Here is a 22,366-nt window from a genome sequence, read left to right on the forward strand (position 1 = left end):
TTGTGTGGGGTCAAGTTTGTCAATAAACCTAATCGGCTCAGGTCACACTTATTATGTCGAGGTGAAGATGCAAAACTGTGTCTTAAAGCCTCAAAGGAAGTTCAACTTCTTTTTCAAGCTCTTATTGATTCGAATAAAAAACATTCCACTCCCCATCCAAACTTTCTAAGACAGAAGATGAAGATAAATTATTAGCATTAGAGGAAGAACAATTCCAACTCGCCTTAAAATGTAGTATGGAAGAGGCCTCTACGCATCAAGTATGTTCTCCAAGACAATATGATACCGAAGAAAGTTCAAGCTGCACGAATAAAAAGAAGAAGAGTAACAAACCATCCAAGTTTCTCTCCATTCTTGGTGCATTTTACAGGGAGTTACGAACTACATATAATTCTACTTACAAATAAAGTTTAAAAAATCTAATTCAAAGTATACAAGAGCACGATAAGAAGCTCTCTCCACCTTCTAATTGGAGAGAGGCGACAAGTACATATATAAAGAATTGAATAACAGCTCGAGCTTGGTAAACGAATCTCATCTTCAGTAGTAATTAGTAAATAACGACAATAAAAAAAATCTAATATTAATGTAATTAGAATATTTTTAGTTTTTAGTCTATATTTTATTTTTTAATTTTTAACTTTATTGTGTTATTAAATGTTATGTACAAGTACAACTTTAATTCGATACTTCCGACCTCAAACTTTAATTCATCTCGAAAACTTAACTCTAACTCTAACTCAAAATCTCGAAAACTCAAACTCAGCTTGAAAGTACGAACCTTGGATCGAAAAATCGAACTCAAAATTGAACTCGAACTTGGCTCAAAAGCTCGAGCTCGAATTCAGGTAGAACTAGTCCGAGCTGCTGACCGAGCCGAATCGAACTGGAAAAACTGACTCGGTCACTAAGCCAAGTAGAACATGAGCCGGGGTAGCTGTTGATCGAGCTGAGGCCAGCTCTAGTCTCAACCTAGTTCCTGAAAACTTCGACCTGAATCTGATTGAAGTTTAGATACCCTTTGAGTCCTGAGATTTAGGTTTCAAGTTGGGCCTAGTTGATGAATAGATTAGATCAAATACATGTGCATATGGGCTCTCTTGCATTTGGGTGGCTGAAGAAAACCCGTTTCATTTGTTAAAATAATCAAATATACATTAAGCATATATAAAGTAACCGGAACTAGAGCTGTACACGAGTAGAGTACGCTCGGTTACTCACTCGACTCGACTCGACTCGGCATGAGTTTGAGCCAAGCACGAGCATGAGTTTGATACTCATTTTTTCATGCCCCAAACTTAGAAATCGGATTTGCAGGAATCTTGATCGCCGAATCTGGTGCCGACAGCCTCCATAATACCCCATTCTCGGCTCCTAACGTTCATACGCCCGATTTCCAATCTTGGGATCCTACGAGGAGGATTTTCTTTATTTTTTATTTACATTTAACTCGTAATAATCATAATCACAAGTCTACCCAAATCATAAAGGCAACATCATCATCACATATCCACTAATATAATCATTTGAATACAACACTGAAAGGGAAATACATATATCAAAAATCAGAGCTCCAGAAGTCCGCTGCACGCTCCAAGCTCAACGCTGCTGCTGCAACCTAACACTACCTGCACACATCTATCGTGCATAATCTTATAGAAAGCTTAGAGAGTGGTGTAAGTGTGTGCATAAGATAAGTGCCAAGTATTCAATACAATGCCATCATCATACAGTACCGAAAATACTGGTAATCCATAAATCGTACAATATCGGAATAAACAGATATACGGACATGATCATGAATTATCAGAGTAAGCAGAAATACTGACAAGAGCAGGAATTATCAGAGTAAGCAGAAATACTGACAAGATCATAAATCATATGATAACAGAGTAAGCGAAAATACGGACAAGTCCATGAGTCAATCAATATCAGAATATGCAATATAGGACAGTTATGCAAATGAAGAGTCATAAAGAGCCAACTACCAGATGTCGAGGATGCGATGCAATATGCGATTTTTGATGAGTTTACGAATAGCATCAACCATACCTAGACCACATAAATGCAGAAACACGGTAATCCAAAATATCATATGCCACGGAGGTAATGCAATATGCGGTGCGAATGGAATGGCCATGCTGGAGTGTGAAGTCGGGATGATAGTACGTAGTATCATAGGCTACGGGGTCTATCACAAAGGACTTCTATCCAAACCAGTCCCATACCAAAATTTAGATAGTCAGACCCAATGTGGTAGACTCCTGATCTCAGGTTAGTCGCGCGCCCAACCGAAATCCTGGCCATGCGAAGGTACACAACAGTTAGTTGCGCACCACCAGCCCAAGTGGATAGTGAATGAATGAATGAATGAGTATGTAATCCCTGCCCAATAAGTCCACATATCAGTACGGTTCCTCTCTGGGAAATCACCGGGGTCTATTACACTCCAACCAGATTACCGCCCCATCGCACGCAACAAGGTGAGTGGAAGAGACCTCACTATCCACCTGCTAATATCGGGTCCGGCTCGTCGATAGCAGACCCATTCCTCGAGCTGGTCAGACTCAGCCTAACATTGCCCCCTCCTCTTGGGCAGGTAAGGTCGTACCCCCTTCCAACCGACCACGACACAATGGGAGACGTGACCTATTGGTATACGGCCCTCATGCGCTCATGCATCCACTCGGTCTAGACGTTGGAGCAACCTCTGGAACCAAGAGGGTTTGGGGACTTTCACCCAGGGATATCTATAGTACCCCATGTAGAACAGATTTCCGGTGTCCCATCTGGCCATCCACGATATGCCTGTGGAGGCTACGGCCCTGATGTTGTTAGAGCGTACGGTAATTATAATGTAAGATACATGAGTCATATAATCTAGTCATGCATAAATCCTGCGCATATCGTGCGCTCATGTGAGATAACCTCTGCCTATCAGGGAGTCTCATAACATCTTGCCCAATGGCATATGCAATGGTCAACCACATCTCATAACAAACATACAAATGATGCATATGGGCATGATCATGATGTTATGCAGTCACATACTCATAATCAGTATCAATATCCGGCATCGACAATCAATCACAACAATGTGGACATTTAACCAACATTGTCCCCCAAGGAATGGTGGACCCATGGCCTCACACAAGGGCCAAATGCACAACACCATGGGTCCCTCTCAATAGCATAATACACACCACGATGGACCTTTCACATGGGCCTATCATACATCACAATGGACTCCATCGCCTGACCCTCCAATGCATCACAATGGGCCTTAACTATGGATAGCATATACATCATATAGGTCTCGACAATCGGCCTCGGCAATCAAAATCGGCCTCGACAATCGGAATCGGTAATCGGCCTTGATTGATAATCAGCCTCGATCGATATTCGGCGATCGGCCAAGATAGATCAGAATCGGTAATCGGCCTCGATCAATATTCAGCAATCGGCTAAGACAAATCAAAATTGGTAATTGGCCTCGATTGATAATCAACAATTAGCCAAGATAAATCAGAATCGATAATTGGCCTTGATTGATAATCAACAATTAGCCAAGACAAATCAGAATCGGTAATTGGCCTTAATCGATAATCAACAATTAGCCAAGACAAATCAGAATCAGTAATTGGCCTCAATCGATATTTGGCAATCGACCACGACAATTGGGATCGGTCAATAATCGGAATCGACAAATCGGTCACGGCAATGGCACCGATAATCAACAGATAATCCAAGCGAGGTCTATAAATGATCAGCCGATCAACCATAGTATAAAGATCAGTACTCGGCCGTGGTTATATCAAATCCGAAAGCACGAAGCCATCTGTAAGCCCTGTATCCTAGACCGTACCGTTCCATAGGCTTCCGCGGTCTTCCCGGTCAAATTTCGGCAACCTTCGACCCTTATCCAGTATTTACGCGCGACCCTGATTCTCGTGCCGTCAACCCGAGTCGACTCAACCCAGGACTTATACCTTAGCGACGGCATCGTCGCCGCGGTTCCGATGCCGCGACTCACGCGCTGATGCGATGCTCTGGTCGGGAGTAGTGGGCCAGCGTTCGATACGAGGAAACGCCGCGCGTGCAAATTTCGACGGAATCTCTACGAAGTGTCACATCAATCAATCAATCCCATCAATCCCATCATGTCAAGTACACATCACTTTTCACCCTTTCCCAAGCAAGCCCCAAAGTCAAAAATTCTTACACAAACCCATACCTCTCTTACAACTTTTACCAAAAAAGTCAAAAAGTCTCTTACACACCCATTCCTCTCTCTCATCCATCACTCCATCACCCATCACTCTCTCTCTCTCTCCCCCTTACAAGTCTCTCTCATTTTCAAACTCTCCCTTAAGCAAGAAATCCCATACGTATGAACCTCTCCAAGCCCTCCCATGGTGAGAAAAATGCTCATGTGTGGCCCACCTTTCCATCCTTAGATTTCTCATCTCAACCATCAATTTCTCATCTTCCTCCATCTAAGAGAAGCACAAGGAGCTAAGGAAGCCAAGGGAGTAAGAAGATCAAGTGGTGGGTGTTTTGATAGGGTAGATTTTGATGTTTTTAAGATGGGCCAAGTGAGGCCAACCGATCAATGGTTTGAATCTCACTTTGGACCCTAAGATGTGGCCGATGGCCCACTTGGATCATCATGATCATTCCATGATGGGGCCATTCTCCATTGACCCCATCATGATGTTTATTTTCTTACATGCTTAGGGTCATCTAGACCGTCTAATTTAGTGGAGAAGGGATCTCCACCGTTGGATTTAATTTTAATGGGCCCACATGTAACGGGACCCACTTGATGTATGATTTAGTGCAAGGGAGGGCCCATAGTGCCGGAGTCCCTTCATCACGCAGATCTCATTCTCTATCTCTCTCTCCTATCTTTTCTTTTCCTTATTTTCTTTATCTTGCTATGATTGTGTGGCCCACTTGAATGGACCCCACCATGAAGCATGTATTTTGTTTAAGACATCTATAAGTGGGGCCCACCTTATATGTGTAGTACCCACACCATTCATCAGTGGTGGCCCACCTGACCAGGCCCACCTTGTATGACAGACCGTCCAGCGTCCCTGGACGCTGGACGTTTAATGGGAAAACACAAATACTAGCTTGGTTCAAGCTTTGGGTGGCCCACTCATGTAGGCCTCACCTTGATGTATGTATTAAATCCACACCATCCATTCCGTTCCCAAGCTCCTTTTAGGCGTTGAGCCGAAATATGGGACCAATCAGACCTTCGGGTGGGCCATACCATGGCAAATGGTAGTTTTCACCATTGAAACCTTCCCTGAAACTATTATACCCCAAAATATGTCCAATATTGGACTTGTTTTGCTCGTGGTGAGCCATGGAAGAACATTGGACGGAGTGGATTGTCAAAGTATGGACCCCACTTGCGAAATCCTTATGAAAACAGAAAATCAAAAAAAAAAAAAATAACTCAGCAGCAGCAGCTGCTGCTGCTGTGTCAGGAACGCAGCAGCGCTGCCTGCCCACGCCAGCGGGCGGACGGCTTGGCCAACGTACAGCCAAGCATGGCTGTAGCCGTGGGCCCCACCTTGATGTTTATTTGTCATCTAATCCATTCATACGGTGGGCCCTAAGGTCAGTGGACCACCCTCCAAAAATCAGCCTGATCCAAGACTCAGGTGGCCCACACCGTAGGAAACAGTGGGATTGAGCCTCTACCTTTGAAACCCTTTTTGGGCCCACAGAAGTTTTGGATCAAGGTGAAATTTATTTTCACCCTTCATCTAGGCCCACTTGGCCTTATCAACGAGTTGGATGGCATAGTAACGTTATGGTGGGCCCCACATGGAGCCCACATAGATGTATGTGTTCCATTTCCACCGTCCGCCTGGACGGTGGAGCCCACTGTGATGATTGTGTGGAGCCCACTGTGATGCGTGCATGTGTGTGTGTATATATATATATAATATTATATTTCATATAATATTATATTTCATATAATATTATATGTATTATGTATATATATATTATATACTATATTATATATATATATATATATATATATATATATATATATATATATATTTTACTAGTGTTGAGGCCCGTGATTGAGGCCCACCTTGATATATAGGTAAGGCCCACCTCAATTTGCTTGAGGCCCGTGATTGAGGCCCACTTTGATATATAGGTAAGGCCCACCTCAGTTTGCTTGTGGCCCATGATTGAGGCCCACTTTGATATATATGTAAGTCCCATGGGTCGAGGCCCATTTAATGCATTAGGGGCCCATGGGTCGAGGCCCATTAAGATGTAATGGGGCCAATGGGTTGAGGCCCATTTGATGTACATATGGGGCCCAACTGGTGTGGCCCATTTGATACATATAAGGCCCATAAGATTAGGCCCATTTGATGCATTCTAAGGCCCACGGGTCATGGTCCATTGCAATGCACATAGGGCCCATTAGTGCGGCCCAATGATGTGGCCCACTTGATGAATATAAGGCCCATATGATATGGCCCATTTGACGTATTTAAGGCCCAATGGGATGTACCTAAGGTTCATTGCAATGTGCAGTCCCAACATGATTTATGTAATGATGTTTACGTCAGGGCTATGCCTTGGGAGCAATGGTGGTTTGACGTCCACATTGCAAGTATAGTGTGGTTAAATGTCCGCATTATAACTTTCCCTAAGGCCCATTGTTAGGCTCGTACATCTGATGTGTAGGCCGTCTAGGTCCATCTTCGTTATGCACATCATCCATCCTATATAACATGTTTAGTTCCATGATTCATGATCATATGCATCATACGTATGCTTGATACGAGAAATGACTGATCATAGCATATGCCTTCGGGCAGATTGTTTAGGGGCTCCCGTACAGGGGGTGTTGCCCTACATGAGCGCACGATACGCGCAGGATTGCTGCATGACTGAATAGTGTGATTCATGCATTCGCATTGTGTGATATGGTTACTGTACGCCCTAGCGACATCAGGGTCGTAACCTCCACAGACGTATCGTGGTTGGCAGGATTAGATACTGGAAATACTGTTCTACATGGGGTGCGATAGATATCCCTGGGTGAAAGTTCCTAAACCCTTATGGTACTAAGAGGTTGCTCCAACGTCTAGACCGAGTGAGTGCATGAGCGCTGAGTGCCGATTACCAGACGGTTGCGCTTTCCACTGTGTCGTGGTCGGTTTGAAGGGGGTGCAGCCTTACCCGCCCGAGAGTAGGGGGCAATGTTAGGCTGAGTCTGACCAGCTCGAGGAATGGGTCCGCTATTAACGAGCCGAGCCCGATATTGGCAGGCGGATAGTGAGGTCTTTTCCACTCACCTTATTGCGCGCGATGGGGCGGCAATCTGGCTTGGAGTGTACTAGACCCCGGTGATATTCCAAATTTTGAGCTGTATTGATATGTGGACTTAGATGAGGATTTGCATGCTTGAGTTGCATTTCGCATTGCATGGCCTTGGTATGGCCGACATCATTCTTTGCACCGCATGGCCTTGGTACGGCTAATGGCATTCTTGGCATTCATCAGCATGTTCCGCATTACTCTGATACTGCATAACTGTATTATCACCTTAAGCATACACTTTCACCACCCTCTAAGCTTTCTATAAGCTTATGCACGACCGTTGCGTGCAGGTGACGTTAGATCGCAGCAGCGCTGAGGCTTGGACGCGTGGCAGATCTTTTTGGAGTTTTTGTTTATCTTCATTGTATTTCCCTTTATGCTCACTGTACTTGTAAAGTTTTTGATCATAGTGGAAATGTGATGGAGTTTTTGGTTGTTGTTTGTGGGTTATGCCTTTGGTTATGCTTATTACGAATTAAACTGATGTTGAAAATCCTCCTTGTAGCATCCCAGGATCGGAACCTGGCGAATGGGCGCTGGGAGCCGAGAATGGGGTTCTACGGAGGCTGTCGGCCCCAGATTCGGCGATCGGGAATTTTGTGAGCCTGGTTTCCGAGTTTATGGCGTGACACCATCCGTCTATGGTGAATGGGCCCCACTTATTTGGGTTAACCCACGAAGAGAATGGACCTAACGAGGCCTAAGGGAAGGTTACAATGAGGAAATCTAACCATCATTGCCCATCAATGTGGACGTCAAACCATCATTGCCCCCAAGACATGACCGTCAAAAACATCATCACATACATCATTGTGGAATCTCATAATGCAATAGACCTTCTATACATCCCAATGGGCCTCGATCCCATGGGCCTTAAAAACATCATCACATACATCATTGTGGAATCTCATCATATGGTCCTTATATATGTCAAGGTAGGCCTCAACAACAGGCCTCATACACATCACGGTGGGCCTTAATAACGGGCCTCATATACATCAAGGTGGGCCTCAATAACGAGCCTTGAATACACCACAATGGGTCTCAACCCATGAGCCCCAAATACATCACAATGGGCCTCAACCCATGGGCCCTAATACATCACAATGGGCCTCAACCCATGGGCCCTAATACATCACCATGGGCCTTAACCTGTGGACTCCAAATACATCGAATGGGCCACATCATATGGGCCTCATATACATCAAGTGGGCCTCAACAACGGGCCATAAACATATCAAAGGTAGGCCTCACAGATGGGTCTCATACATATCAAAGGTGGGCCCCAATGGATGGGCCATAACTGCATCAAGATGGGCCTTAGAATACGTCAAAATGGGCCTAATCACATGGGCCATTGCATATCATATGGGCCTCAATGGATGGCTACAATTAAATCAAGATGGGCCTCATACACATACCAAGGTGGGCCTCAATGGACGGCCATAACTAAATCAAAATGGGCCCCATACATATACCAAGGTGGGCCTCAATGGACGGCCATAAATAAATTAAAATGGGCCCTAAAGGGTTTTAATGGTAGACGTTCAAATCCCACCATTTCTTTGCGGTGTGGTCCACCTGATCAAAGGGCTGGTCACATCACAGTGTGGCTCGCCGTGATGTATTTGAAATCCAACCTATTCATAAGTTAACATAGTGATAGATGAAGTGGAAACAAAAATATGAGCTTGATCAGCAACTTCTTTGGCCCCTAAGAAATTTGAACGGACGGTGGACGTCACTGTCCACTGATCTTTGGACTGTAGTCCACCTAATAGGCAGATCTGCCTCATTTGTCTCAAGCCTTAAGGCCTTGCCAACTGGATGGACGGTTTGGACGTAACACATACATCAAGAGTGGGGGTCCACTGGCTGTCCAGCAATCTAATAAAATGGCTGGATGGCATAGATACAACACATGCAACATGGTGGGGGCCCACCAGCTATCCAGCAGCCCGCAAAATGGTTGAACGGCATGGTAAAAACACATGCATCATCGTGGGCTCCACCGTCCGCTGGACAGTGTGAATACAATACATATTTCAATGGTGGGTCCCACGTGGGGCCCACCATAATGCTTATATGCCATCCATTCTGTCCATAAGGTCACGTAGACCTAGATGAAGAGAAAAAAACAAATTTCATCTCGATCCAAAACTTCTGTGGACCCAAAAAGGGTTTTAATGGTATATATTCAATCCCACTGTTTCCTATAATGTGGGCCACCTGAGTCTTGGATGTGGTTGAAATTCGGAGGGGACCCGCCTCAGAAGTTGGCCCACCAAATGAACGGGTTGGATGACAAATATACATCATGGTGGGGCCCACGGCTGGAGCCGTGGTCCCTAGCCCATCCGCCCACTGCGTAGGACGCCTGGCGTCCTCTCCTTGTCAGCAGCAGCAGCAATGCTGCCGTTGTCATATATATATATATAATTTTTTTGAAAATCACATTATTTCATGGTTTTTCGCGTGTAGGGCCCGCGTATGATGGATTCACCCCGCCCAATGGCCTCCATGGCTCAAGACAAGCCAAACGAGTCCGCTATTGCATATATTTTGGTGCATCAAAATGTCAAGGTGGATTTCAATGGCAGACACACTGTTTACTAGGCTATGGCCCGCCTGAGAGTCAGATTAACCTCTTTTTTTGGCTCAACGCCTAAAATGAGCTGGTAAATAGGATGGACGGCGTGGATTGAATCCATTCATCAAGGTGGGGCCTAAACAAGTGGGCCACCAAAAAAGCTTGTGAACAAAGCTGATATTTGTGTTTCATGTCCAGCGTCCAGGGGACGCTGGATGTTCTGGCACATAAAATGTTTTAAGGTGGGCCTGCCCCGGTGGGCCACCACATGGCTAGGTGGTGTGGAGCAACACATAGAAAGTGGGCCTCACCTACAAATGACTCGGATCCAATACATGCTTCATGGTGGGGTCCATCCAAGTGGGTCATACAGTCATATCATCACACACAAAGATAAATAAATAAAAAGAGAGGGAGAGAGAGAAAAAGAAAAGGAGTGGGACACGTGTGATGGAGGGACCCCAACACTATGGGCCCTCCCTTGCATTCAATCATACAGCAAATGATAATCAAGGTGGGCCATCAGCCACCTCTTAGGGTCCAAAGTGAGATCCATACCATTGATCGGTAGGCCTCACTTGGCCCATCATAAAAACATAAAAATCTAGCCTATAGAAGCACCCACCTTTGATCGCCTATTCCTTCTTCCGCCAACACGATCTAGGGCTCCAAAGGACGGACTTCAACGGTTGAGATTGGTTTTGGAGGGTGGGGATGGAAGATAGGAAGGTGGGCCACACATGGCTTCTCCATGGAAACCATGGACGATTTTCTCCTTGGGGTTGCTTGGGAGAATGAGAGAGAATGAGAGAGAGAGAGAGAGATGATGGGAGAGGAGTGATGGGAGAGAGGGATGGTGAGTGATGGGTAGGTGTACTTGGTTGTAAGAGAGTGTTGACTTTAAGGGAAGGGTGGTTGTAGTTGGGGATGGGGTGTGAGGTGATGGGAGTACTTGACATTTGACATGATTGATGGGATTGATTTGAAAGATTGTAGAGATTCTCTTGGGATTTTACAAATGCGCGGCGTTTTCTCGAACTAAACGCGGGCCCACATCTCCTGACCTTGGTATCGCCTTGGCATGCGAGACGCGGCATTGGAACCGTGGCGACGGCGCGGTCGCTAGAGTACAAGTTTCGGATCGAGCTGGCTCTAGAATATGGGATACGACTCGGAGTCGTGCGCAACTGCCGATAAAAGATCGTGGATCGCCGAAATTCTATCGGGAGGACCGCGGAAGCCTAAGGGATCGTACAGGCTAGGATACAGGTTTTACACGTTTTAATTACAAGTAGAGTACGAGCTAGGCAATACTCGACTTAGTACTTGACTCGATACTCGACTCGTACTGTGTGGTGTTGATTTATTATTATTAGTTTTTTGTATAAATTGTTAATATATTTCAGAAATTGATGTCATATATTGCTAATATATGTCAGAAATTATAAATATATGTTAATATAGCTAATATATGTTAATATTGTTAATATAACTAATATATGTTAATATAACTAATATATGTTAATATAGAAATTATTAATATGTTAATATATGTTAATATAGCTAATATATGTTAAAATTGTTAATATATGTCAATACAGTGAATATATGTTAAATTTGTTGCTCGAAAACCCTGCTCGAATTGGGCTCAAATTTAGACTTGGACTCAGACTTGACACGAAAACTCGGACTTGACTTCGCTCAATTTCTACTCGAACTTGGATGAGTAGAGCACGAGCAGGGAATCTACGCTCGATGCCCGAGCAAAGCCGAGTACGAGTAAGACTCGGGTAGTGCAAGCCAAGCATGAGCTGGGCAATACTCGGCTAGGCTTGACTCGTGCACAGCTCTAACCAAAACTGACCCTACCTGCTGTAACGATCCATCAAATAAACATAATTCATACCCAGCTGGACCCGATTTTTAAGCAGGTCCAAAAGGTGACACCCAAACCGCTCATGATTTCTTAATGGTCCAATGAATGAGGCCATGTACATTAAAATGAGGTCAGGTCAGTAGGTCCACGTAGCCATTGATAGTCCTAAATAGGATTAAATGTTAAGTGCAGCCCTCTGGTCTGATACACAAGGCCATGCCTGTCCAAAGTGGGTCAAGTCCAAACCCAAAGGGCCACCCGGCCATTAACAGCCCTACACATGCAACGCTAAAGGCAATGTATGGACCATCTATAAGCATCACCACCGTCAGTGCAGACCAGCACCTTTGATATTGTCGACCACCACATTGACTGGCTATATCACTAAGATCAGGTGAGCTGTCACATCAACGAGCTTAAAATAAACAACAGCATACCTTCACGGAAAGCAGATTGGGCTATGATCAGTCCTTGTGGCAGCTCGTCAGATCAACGGTTCTGATTACCTAAACAAAATGCCACGTGTATAATAAAGATGCTAGATGAGGCACCATCTCTAGCATGGGTCATAAGCACCACATGAATGTTGCTGCCATTACATAAAATTGGTTGTGTGGACTATGTGTGAAGTTTTCACTGATAAGAGATCGTGGCCATCTGAACAAACGGGTTGCAATATGGATTGTTGCTTCAAACCATCTTTTTATGGACAATAAAGATCCTTAATAACTTTCGGTGTGTGAGCTAGAGCGATCCAGGTGGTTGATGGAACTTGTCTGATCAATGACAAACGTTCAAGCTATGGTAGTTGCTACCTTGGTCGTTAGGGCGGCCAACTTTCCGTAAGGATTTTCCTACACGCAAGAAAATAACCGTGGTGGAAATATCTCTCAAGATATCTAGATAGCGTGACTATCGATGGGATTGGTGGGCCCCACAGTACTCAATGAAGCCATCTGGTCCATCCAGGTGACTTAGATCATCGGTTAAGGCCGTTAATAAAAATCCACCATGGGCGGCGACTCCATCTTCCTCGTCCAACTAAGAAACCCACAATGATGATGTGGGCCCCATTTTTTAATCAATTGCAATCATTTGGTGGGCCATGGTGGTGGGAATCCATTCCACGTGATGGATCGGCCCCATGCATATAAAAAAACGAGTGCAGCCACCCTATCCGAGCGCTGCGACATGAAGCAACGACCGTTGGATGCGATCCGACAGTTTGCCCAAGTCTTTATAAGAGTCGTGATTGTGTCGAGATTACAACCGAGATTCTAGGGGGAGAGAGAGAGAGAGAGAGCAGGGAGAACTTCTGCCACTAAACTCGATGTCGCACTGCACCGAGTTGACAGAATCGTCCTGACTTCAAGCTGAGTCTGGTCGAGCCCTGGCCTCTTTAGGCATCCCAAAAGAAAGACAAAAGAGGGGAGAGGAATGTTGATGAGGAGAGAGATTGAATGCCAACCTTCACTAGCTACTGGCATAGATTGCTGAATGGTCAAGTTAACTCAGCCAGCCCCTGTGTTCATCAGAGACATTTGAGCGTTGCTCCGCTGAGTTTGAGCAGTCCAAGTCCTCCACTCACGCTAGAGGAACCCCCGAACTAGGTTAGTTCTTTCTTCTCGTCGTGGTTCAGCTGGAAAGTCAGAGGAGGCTGGTATGGTTACAACGGGAGCAGTTGTTACCCAAGTCTGCTCACTTGCTGGCTTCGCCATAACACAAACCCATCGGGTGTGGCTGGGCCTTTAGTAAATGGAAAGAAAAAAAACTAAGAAGAAGAAGAAAGAGAGAAAGAGAGTGAGAGAGTGAGAGAGTGGGCGCGCTGCCGCACCAGCTCCACTTGAGCTGACTCACTGATTCACTCAGCCTCAGCCGAGTTAAGTCCTGACCTTGCTGGTCGTTTTGGCAAAAGAAGAAAGAGGGGAGGAAAGGAGAGAAGAAGAGGAGAGAGAGAGAAAGAGAGAAATTGGAATGATAAAAAAGAAGGATGGTGAGAGTCGGGTCAACTAGACTCGACATGTCGAGTTCGAGTTAGGAGTGCGACTCACTACCGAGTGAGTCACTCCTTGACGCGTTGACTCTTTGAATCGGTTGGGTCCAACTAGCTGCTGGTCGCAGTTGTGTTGAGGGAAGTAAGGAGAAAGAGAGCGGGAGAGAGTAGGGTTGGCAATTGTGTTGGGTTGAGTTAACTTGGGTGTCAAACTGAGTTGATTTAAGCTGAATCGATTAGGTGCGTTTTTCTCTGAAACCTAACATTAAAGTTTTAACTAACACTTTAGTTGGCTAATTGATTTCCTAACCTCACTTAAGATGTGGCCTAATATTACATTTTTGGTTTCACCTTAATTAAGATGAGAGTGAGTTGAGTCAATTCTATCTTAGGAAGACTCTAAGGGCGCACGCACTTCCTAGCGATGATGTAGGTGGTTCAAAACATAAGGTGATGATTCTTCCCCTTGAGCTTTCCTCTTCCATGTTAGCTTAAGTAATAGTTCAATTTTTATTTCAACTGATAATTGATATCTCTAATTCATGATTAATTGTGTTAGTTATTGAATCTGATTACTAAAATTATATGCTTAACATCAATCTTGTATGAACATCTATACGTTGTACTTGTATATCTTTTCATGCTTGTGGATTTCTTATGAATCGCTTGTGGAACTTGAATTGCTACATCTATCAGTGAAAAACCCCACTTATATATGTACATCCAGACTTGGAATGTAAATTAATTGATTGTGATTATAATGGACCCAAGCCCTAGTGGCTATTTGACTAATAGATTAAATAAAATATTGAAGTGGGTTTACCATCGATGTATTGTTGTGCCTATGTGGCTTTTTCTGATTGATATTTGCCCCTTGTGACCCTTATTATTGCATTTTACCCTAGGTGACTTTATAGATTATTTTGTGTTACCATGCGATGGAAGTCCCACTTCCTGAACTACGATTGACCACTGGCTAAGGAGGATGCCATGAAACATCTTAATGATGGAGTCTCATGAACAGGGTATGGTGGAATGGGACACTATGCCCGAGCTGTCGGCCTATGCTAGGAGACAAGCCCCCCATGATGACCTTTGAGCTTTCCTAAATCGGTTGTTTGCAATTTGGAATAATAATGATTGAGATTAATCATGCATTCATAGCACTTGCATTCTTAATGGACTAACTGTTTAAAAGGTCCATTCTCTTATTAGGGATGAGCTAACTGTTTGAAAGGCCCATCCCCATGCATGAATGAGTTGACTGTTTGAAAGGTCCATATATATGTTGTGCTTGTATATCTTTCCATGCTTGTGGATTTCTTATGAATTGCTTGTTGAACTTGCATTGCTACATCTACTATATATATATATATATATATATATATATATATATATATATATATATATATATATATATATATATATATATATACACACCCATCTAGACTTGAGATGTAAATTAATTGATTGTAATTATAATGAACCCTTGACCTAGTGGCTATTTGACCGATAGATTAAATAGAATATTGAAATGGGCATACCATCCATGGATTGTTGTGCCTATATGGCTTTTTCTAATTGATATTTGCCCATTACAGCCCTGATTATTGCATTTTGACCTAGGTGACTTGATAGAATATTTTATGTGACCATGCGATGGAAGTCCCACTTGCTGAACTACAATTGGCCACTGGTTAAGGAGGATGTCATTAAACATCCTAATGAAGTCTCATGAGCCAAGTATGGTGGAATAGGACACTATGCCCGGGCTGTTGGTCTATGCTGGGTGATGAGCCCCCCATAGTGACCTTTAAGCTTTCCTAAATCGGTTATTTGCAAATTGGAATAATAATGGATGGGATTAATCATGCATTCATAGCACTTGTATTCTGAATGGACTTACTGTTTAATAGATCCATTCTCTTATTAGGGATTAGCCAACTGTTTGAAAGATCCATCCCCATGCATGAATGAGCCAACTGTATGAAAGGTCCTTCTATACGTTGTACTTGTATATCTTTCCATGCTTGTGGATTTCTTATGAATTACTTGTGGAACTTGAATTGCTACATCTATAGTAGAACACCCCACTCATGTATGTACATCCAGACTTGAGATGTAAATTGATTGATTGTGATTATAATGAACCCTTGACCTAGTGGCTATTTGACTAATAGATTAAATAGATATTGAAGGGGGCTTGCCATCCATGGATAGTTCTGCTTATGTGGATTTTTCTGATTGATATTTGCCCCTTGCGGCCCTTATTATTACATTTTGCCTTAGGTGACTTGATAGATTATTTTGTTTGACCATGCGATGGAAGTCCCACTTGCTGAACTACGATTGGCCACTGGTTAAGGAGGATGTCATTAAACATCCTAATGATGGAGTCTCATGAACTAGGTATGGTGGAATGGGACACTTTGCCTGAGTTGTTGTCTTAAGCTTGCTGACAAGCCCCCCGTGATGACCTTTGAGATTTCCTAAATCGGTTGTTTGCAAATTGGAAAAATAATGGCTGGGATTAATCATGCGTTCATGGCACTTGCATTCTGAATAGACTAACTGTTTAAAATGTCCATTCTCTTATTAGGGATGAGCCAACTGTTTGAAAGGCTCATCCCCATACATGAACGAGCCGACTGTTTGAAAGGTTCATTCTTGCTTAAGTGAGCCGATTATTTGAAATATAAACTATCTTACTTGAGCAGGTCGACTATTTGAAAGACCAATTCCCTTACAAGTTGAATGAGCCGACTGTTTAAAAGGCTCATTCTCTTGCTCAAATGGACCGACTGTTTGAAAGGTCCATCCTCTTATTATGAATAGGTTAACTGTTTGAAAGACATATTCTCTTGCATGAATGAGCCGACTGTTTGAAAGACTCATTCTTTACTAAAGTGAGCTGACTGTTTGAAAAGCCCACTTGTAAGACCCGTGTCCTAATCCGTACTGTTCCGTTAGCTTCCGCGGTCCTTCCGGTCAAATTCCGGCAACCTTCGCACCGTATTCAGGGTTTGCGCACGATCCTAAGCCAGGTCCCACGCACCGACGTCGGCTTGGTCCGAAAGTGATATCATAGCGACCGCGTCGTCGCCGCAGTTCCAACGCCGTGACTTGCGCACCGAACCGATACTCAGGCAAGAAGATGCCGATCAGCGTTTATTCCGAAGAAACACCGCGCGTTGCGGATTTCGAGGGAATCTCTACAATTAGTCCCATCAATCAACCATTAAAGCATCCCATACTTTAAGTACAACAACCCATCTCCACCTTTTACAAAAGTCTACCCTCTTTCCACCTCACCACTCCTCTTTTTCCCCATTTTCAACATCAACCATACCTCCTTTTACAATTTTCAACCCAAACCATCCCTCATCACTCCATCCCCCATCATTCTCTCTCTCTCTCTCTCCCTTACAAGTCTCTCTCTCATTCAAACTCTCTCATAACAAAAATTCCTACGTATGGTCCTCCCATGGTGAGAGAATTGCATTTGTGAGGCCCACCTTTCCCACCCCTTCATCTCTCATCTCAACCATCCATTTCTCATCTTCTTCCATCAAAGAGGAGCACAAGGAGCTAAGGAAGCCAAGGGAGCAAGAAGATCAAGTGGTGGGTGTCTTGATAGGGTAGATTTTGATATTTTTAAGATGGGCCAAGTGAGGCCAACCGATCAATGGTTTGGATCTCGCTTTGGACCCTAAGATGTGGTCGATGGCCCACTTGGATCATCATGATCATTCCATGATGGGGCCACTCTCCATGGACCCCATCATGATGTTCACTTTCTTGCATATTTAGGGTCATCTAGACCGTCTGATTTAGTGGAGAAGGGATCTCTACCGTTGAATTTTAATTTAATGGGCCAACGTGTAATGGGACCCACTTGATGTATGATTTAGTGCAAGGGAGGGCCCATAGTGCCGGGGTCCCTCCATCACACGGCCTCACTCTCCATCTCTCTCCCTTTTATCTTATTTATTTTATTTATTTTATTTTTGTAATAATGAGATTATGTGGCCCACTTGAATGGACCCCACCATGAGGTAGGCATTTTATCCAAATCATTTAAAAGTGGGGCCCACTTTCTATGTGTAAGTACCCTGCCATCCATTCCCTGGTGGCCCACCTAAGCAGGGCCCACCTCCTAAGTACATGAAAAGTCCAGCGTCCCTGGACGCTGGACGTTGCTGGAAGGGAACATAAATATCATTTTTTTTAAACCTTGGAGTGGTCCACTCATGTAGGCCCCACCTTGATATATGTATTAAATCCATGCCGTTCATTCCTTTCCCAAGATGATTTTAGGCGTTGAGCCAGAAGGTGGGATCCATCAGACCTTCAGGCGGGCCATACCATAGCAAATGGTGGTTTTCACCATTGAAAACTTCCTTGATTGGTTGTACATTGAAATATGTCCAATATTGGACTTGTTTTGCTCGTGGTGAGCCATGGAAGAACATTGGACGGCGTAGATTCACTGGATGCGGACCCCACCTGCAAAATCCATGGGAAATAAAAAAAATCAAAAAAAAAATAAACAGCAGCTGCTGCTGCTGCTGCTGCGTCAGGAGTGCAGCAGCGCTGCCTGCGCACGCCAGCGTCCGGGCGGACGGACGTACCAGCAGCCTCTCACGGCTGTAGCCGTGGGCCCCACCTTGATGTTTATATACTATCTAAACCGTTCATAGGATGGGCCACCCTCTGACGTGGTCCCACGCCAAAAACCAGCTTGATCCAAGACTCAGGTGGCCCACACCGTAGGAAACAGTGGGATTAAACCTCCATCTTTGAAACTCTTTTTGGGCCCACAGAAGTTCTGGATCAGGGTGGAAATTTGTGTCCACCCTTCATCTAGGCCTACGTGGCCCTATCAACGGGTGGGATGGAATATAAACTTTAGGGTGGGCCCCACATGGAGCCCACAGTGAGGTATGTGTTATATGGCCACCGTCCAGGCAGACGGTGGGGCCAGTGGTGATGTAAGTGTTTTATCCCCACCGTCCAGGGACGGTGGGCCTCGTGTGCGTGCGTGTGGTGCATGCGTGTGTGTGTTTATATATATATATATACATATATATATATATATATATATATATATATATATATATATATATATATATATATATACATATATATAATATTATATTATATATAATGTTATATGTAATGTATACATATTATATAGTATATCATATATAATATAAAGGTGGGGGAAGGCCCATTTCAGTTCACTTATGGGCTAAGATTGAGGCCCACTTTAATGTATATTCAAGGCCCATGGGTCCGGGCCCATTTAATGCATTAGGGGCCAATGGGTCGAGGCCCATTAAGATGTAATGGGGCCAATGGGTTGAGGCCCACTTGATGTACATATAGGGCCCAATTGGTGTGATCCATTTTATACTCATAAGGCCCATGAGATTAGGCCCATTTGATGCATTCTAAGGCCCATGGGTTATGGCCCATTAAAAATGTTTTGAGGCCTATGGGTTAGGCCCATTTGATGTACATATGGGGGCCCGATTGGCGAGGCCCATTTGATATATAAGGCCCATGTGAGTAGGCCCATTTGATGCATTCTAAGGCCCACGGGTTAAGGCCCATTGCAATGCACATAGGGCCCATTGGTGTGGCCCAATGATGTGGCCCACTTAATGAATATAAGGCCCATGTGATTTGGCCCATTTGATGTATTTAAAGCCAATGGGATGTACCTAAGGTTCATTGCAATGTGCAGTCCCCCAACATGATTTATGTAATGATGTTACGTCAGGGCTATGCCTTGGGAGCAATGGTGGTTTGACGTCCACATTGCAAGTATAGTGTGGTTAAATGTCCGCATTATGACTTTCCCTAGGGGCCATTGTTAGGCTCGTACGTCTGATGTGTAGGCCGTCTAGGCCCATCCTTGTTATGATTATCATCCATCCCATATAACATGTTTAATTCCATGATTCATAATCATATGCATCATACGTATGCTTGATATGAGAAATGCCTGATCATAGTATATGCCTTCGGGCGAATTGTTTAGGGGGCCCCGTACAAGGGTGTTGCCCTACATGAGCGCGAGGTATGCCGCATGACTAGATAGTGTGATTCATGCATTCGCATTGTGTGATTGGTTCTTGTATGCCCTAGCGACATCGGGCCGTGGCCTCCACACACGTATTGTGGTTGGCAGGATTGAACATCGAAAATCTTATTCTATATGGGGTGCTATAGATGTCCCTAGGTGAAATTTCCTAAACCCTTATAGTACCAGGAGGTTGCTCCAACGTCTGGACCGAGTGGATGCATGAGCGCCAAGTGCCGAATACCAAAAGGTTACGCTTTCCACTGTGCCGTGGTCGGTTGGAAGGGGATGCGGCCTTACCCGCCCAAGAGGAGGAGGCAAAGTTAGGCTGAGTTTAACCAGCTCGATGAATGGGTCTGCTATCGACGAGCTGGACTCGATATTGGCAGGCGGATAGTGAGGTCTTTTCCACTCACCTTATTGCGCGCGATGGGGCGGCAATCTGGCTTGGAGTGTACTAGACCCCGGTGATATTCCAGATTTGAGCCGCATTGACATGTGGACTTAGATGAGGATTTGTATGCTTGACTTGCATTTCGCATTGCATGGCCTTGGTATGGCCGACATCATTCTTTGCACCGCATGGCCTTGGAACGGCTAGTGGGATTCTTAGCATTCATCAGCATGTTCCGCATTACTCTGATACTGCATAGCTGCATTACTACCATGAGCATACACTTTCACCACCCTCTAAGCTTTCTATAAGCTTATGCACGACCGTTGCGTGCAGGTGACGTAGGATCGCAGCAGCGCTAAGGCTTGGGAGCGTAGCTGATCTTTTGGAGCTTTTGGTCTATCATCATTGTATTTCCCTTATGCTCATTGTACTTGTAAAGTTTTTTATTATAGTGGAAATGTGATGGAGTTTTTGGTTGTTGTTTGTGGGTTATCCCTTTGGTTATGCTTATTACGAAACAAACTGATGTTGAAAATCCTCCTTGTAGCATCCCAGGATCGGAACCTGGCGAATGGGCGCTGGGAGCCGAGAATGGGGTTCTACGGAGGCTGTCGGCGCCAGATTCGGCGATCGGGAATTTTGTGAGCCCGGTTTCCGAGTTTGGGGCGTGACACCACTATTGTACTTAAGCGGGTCAACTGTTTGAAAGATCCGTTCATTTACAAGTTTAATGAGTTGAATATTTGAAAGACTTATTATGTTGCCTTAATGGACTGACTGTTTGAAAGGTACATTCTCTTATTAGGGATGAACCGACTGTTTGAAAGGCCCATCCCTATGCATGAATGAGCTGACTGTTTGAAAGGCTTGTTCTATACTTAAGTGAGTTGAAAGGCCCACTATCATACTTAAGCGAGTCAACTGTTTGAAAGACCCATTCCTTTACAAGTTGAATGAGTCGACTGTTTGGAAGACTCATTCTCTTGCCTGAATGGACTAACTGTTTAAAAGATTTATTCATTTGGCCAACTAGTTGTGCATCCCTGGATGATGTGCATTCACGCATGCATGCACTTAAATAAGATCGTATCATGGATTGTTTTGGATGTCTTCTTGTTTAAATTTATACTTAACTAATGCAGTGGTGTGTAATCTTGAGGGTTATTCAAACTGAGCTGATCACTCATTCATCGAATATATAACCGTATATGTACTGCAAGTAGTTTAAATGATAATCATGTTCAAGTCGATGAGGAGCAGGGTACAAAGTCTGCTCAAGAGCTGCTACTTGATCTTGCAGTTCAAGACCAGTTGTAATTTATCTTGTTTTATGTATTAAATTATTTCTTTTTATAATTGTGATTAATGAGACATTGGTTTGTATAAGCCTTCGAGCAACCACTAGAAAATTAGATTTATGTATTTGGATTCCCTTTTATGTTTGACTTATTCTAGTCCGCTAAACTGCTAACTCTAATAAAAGAAAAGAAAAAACATACCTGAAATTTAGCTATATTTAAAGGTAAACACTCGGGTTTTCAGAAAACGAGTCGTATACTCAGGTTCCAAAAAGCAAGGCATTACAATAATATCATTTTTACATAACCATTTTAAGGCAATTGACAATTTATTTTTTGAGGGAAAAATATTTCAAGTTTGATGTTTTACGCACATATTAAACATAATTGTAAAAGAATTGCTTAAAACAAATGACCCAACTATAGAGAACATAAGGGAGTATAAAATACATAAGGGGCCCACCTTCAAGATTGAGTATACGAAGTGATATAGTCCAACGTTTGAATATGAAATCTCAAAAAATGCTTAAGTTGGATGTATGCACACGTTGGGATTAGACTTTTGAAATATTGGATTCGGCCATAGAATTGGAACTTGTATTTCCTGAATACGAAGCAAGTGATAGAACATATTCTTAGTTTTCTACTGAAGAAGATCGGTGCAAAGCAAAAAAAGTTCATAAGTTTCTCAATATTTTTTTATGACCGCACGAAGATATTTTCTAGAAATAAGTATCTCACAACAAATATATTTCT

The sequence above is a fragment of the Magnolia sinica genome, chromosome 5 (assembly GCF_029962835.1).
Source record: "Magnolia sinica isolate HGM2019 chromosome 5, MsV1, whole genome shotgun sequence".
Classification (NCBI taxonomy): Eukaryota; Viridiplantae; Streptophyta; class Magnoliopsida; order Magnoliales; family Magnoliaceae; genus Magnolia; species Magnolia sinica.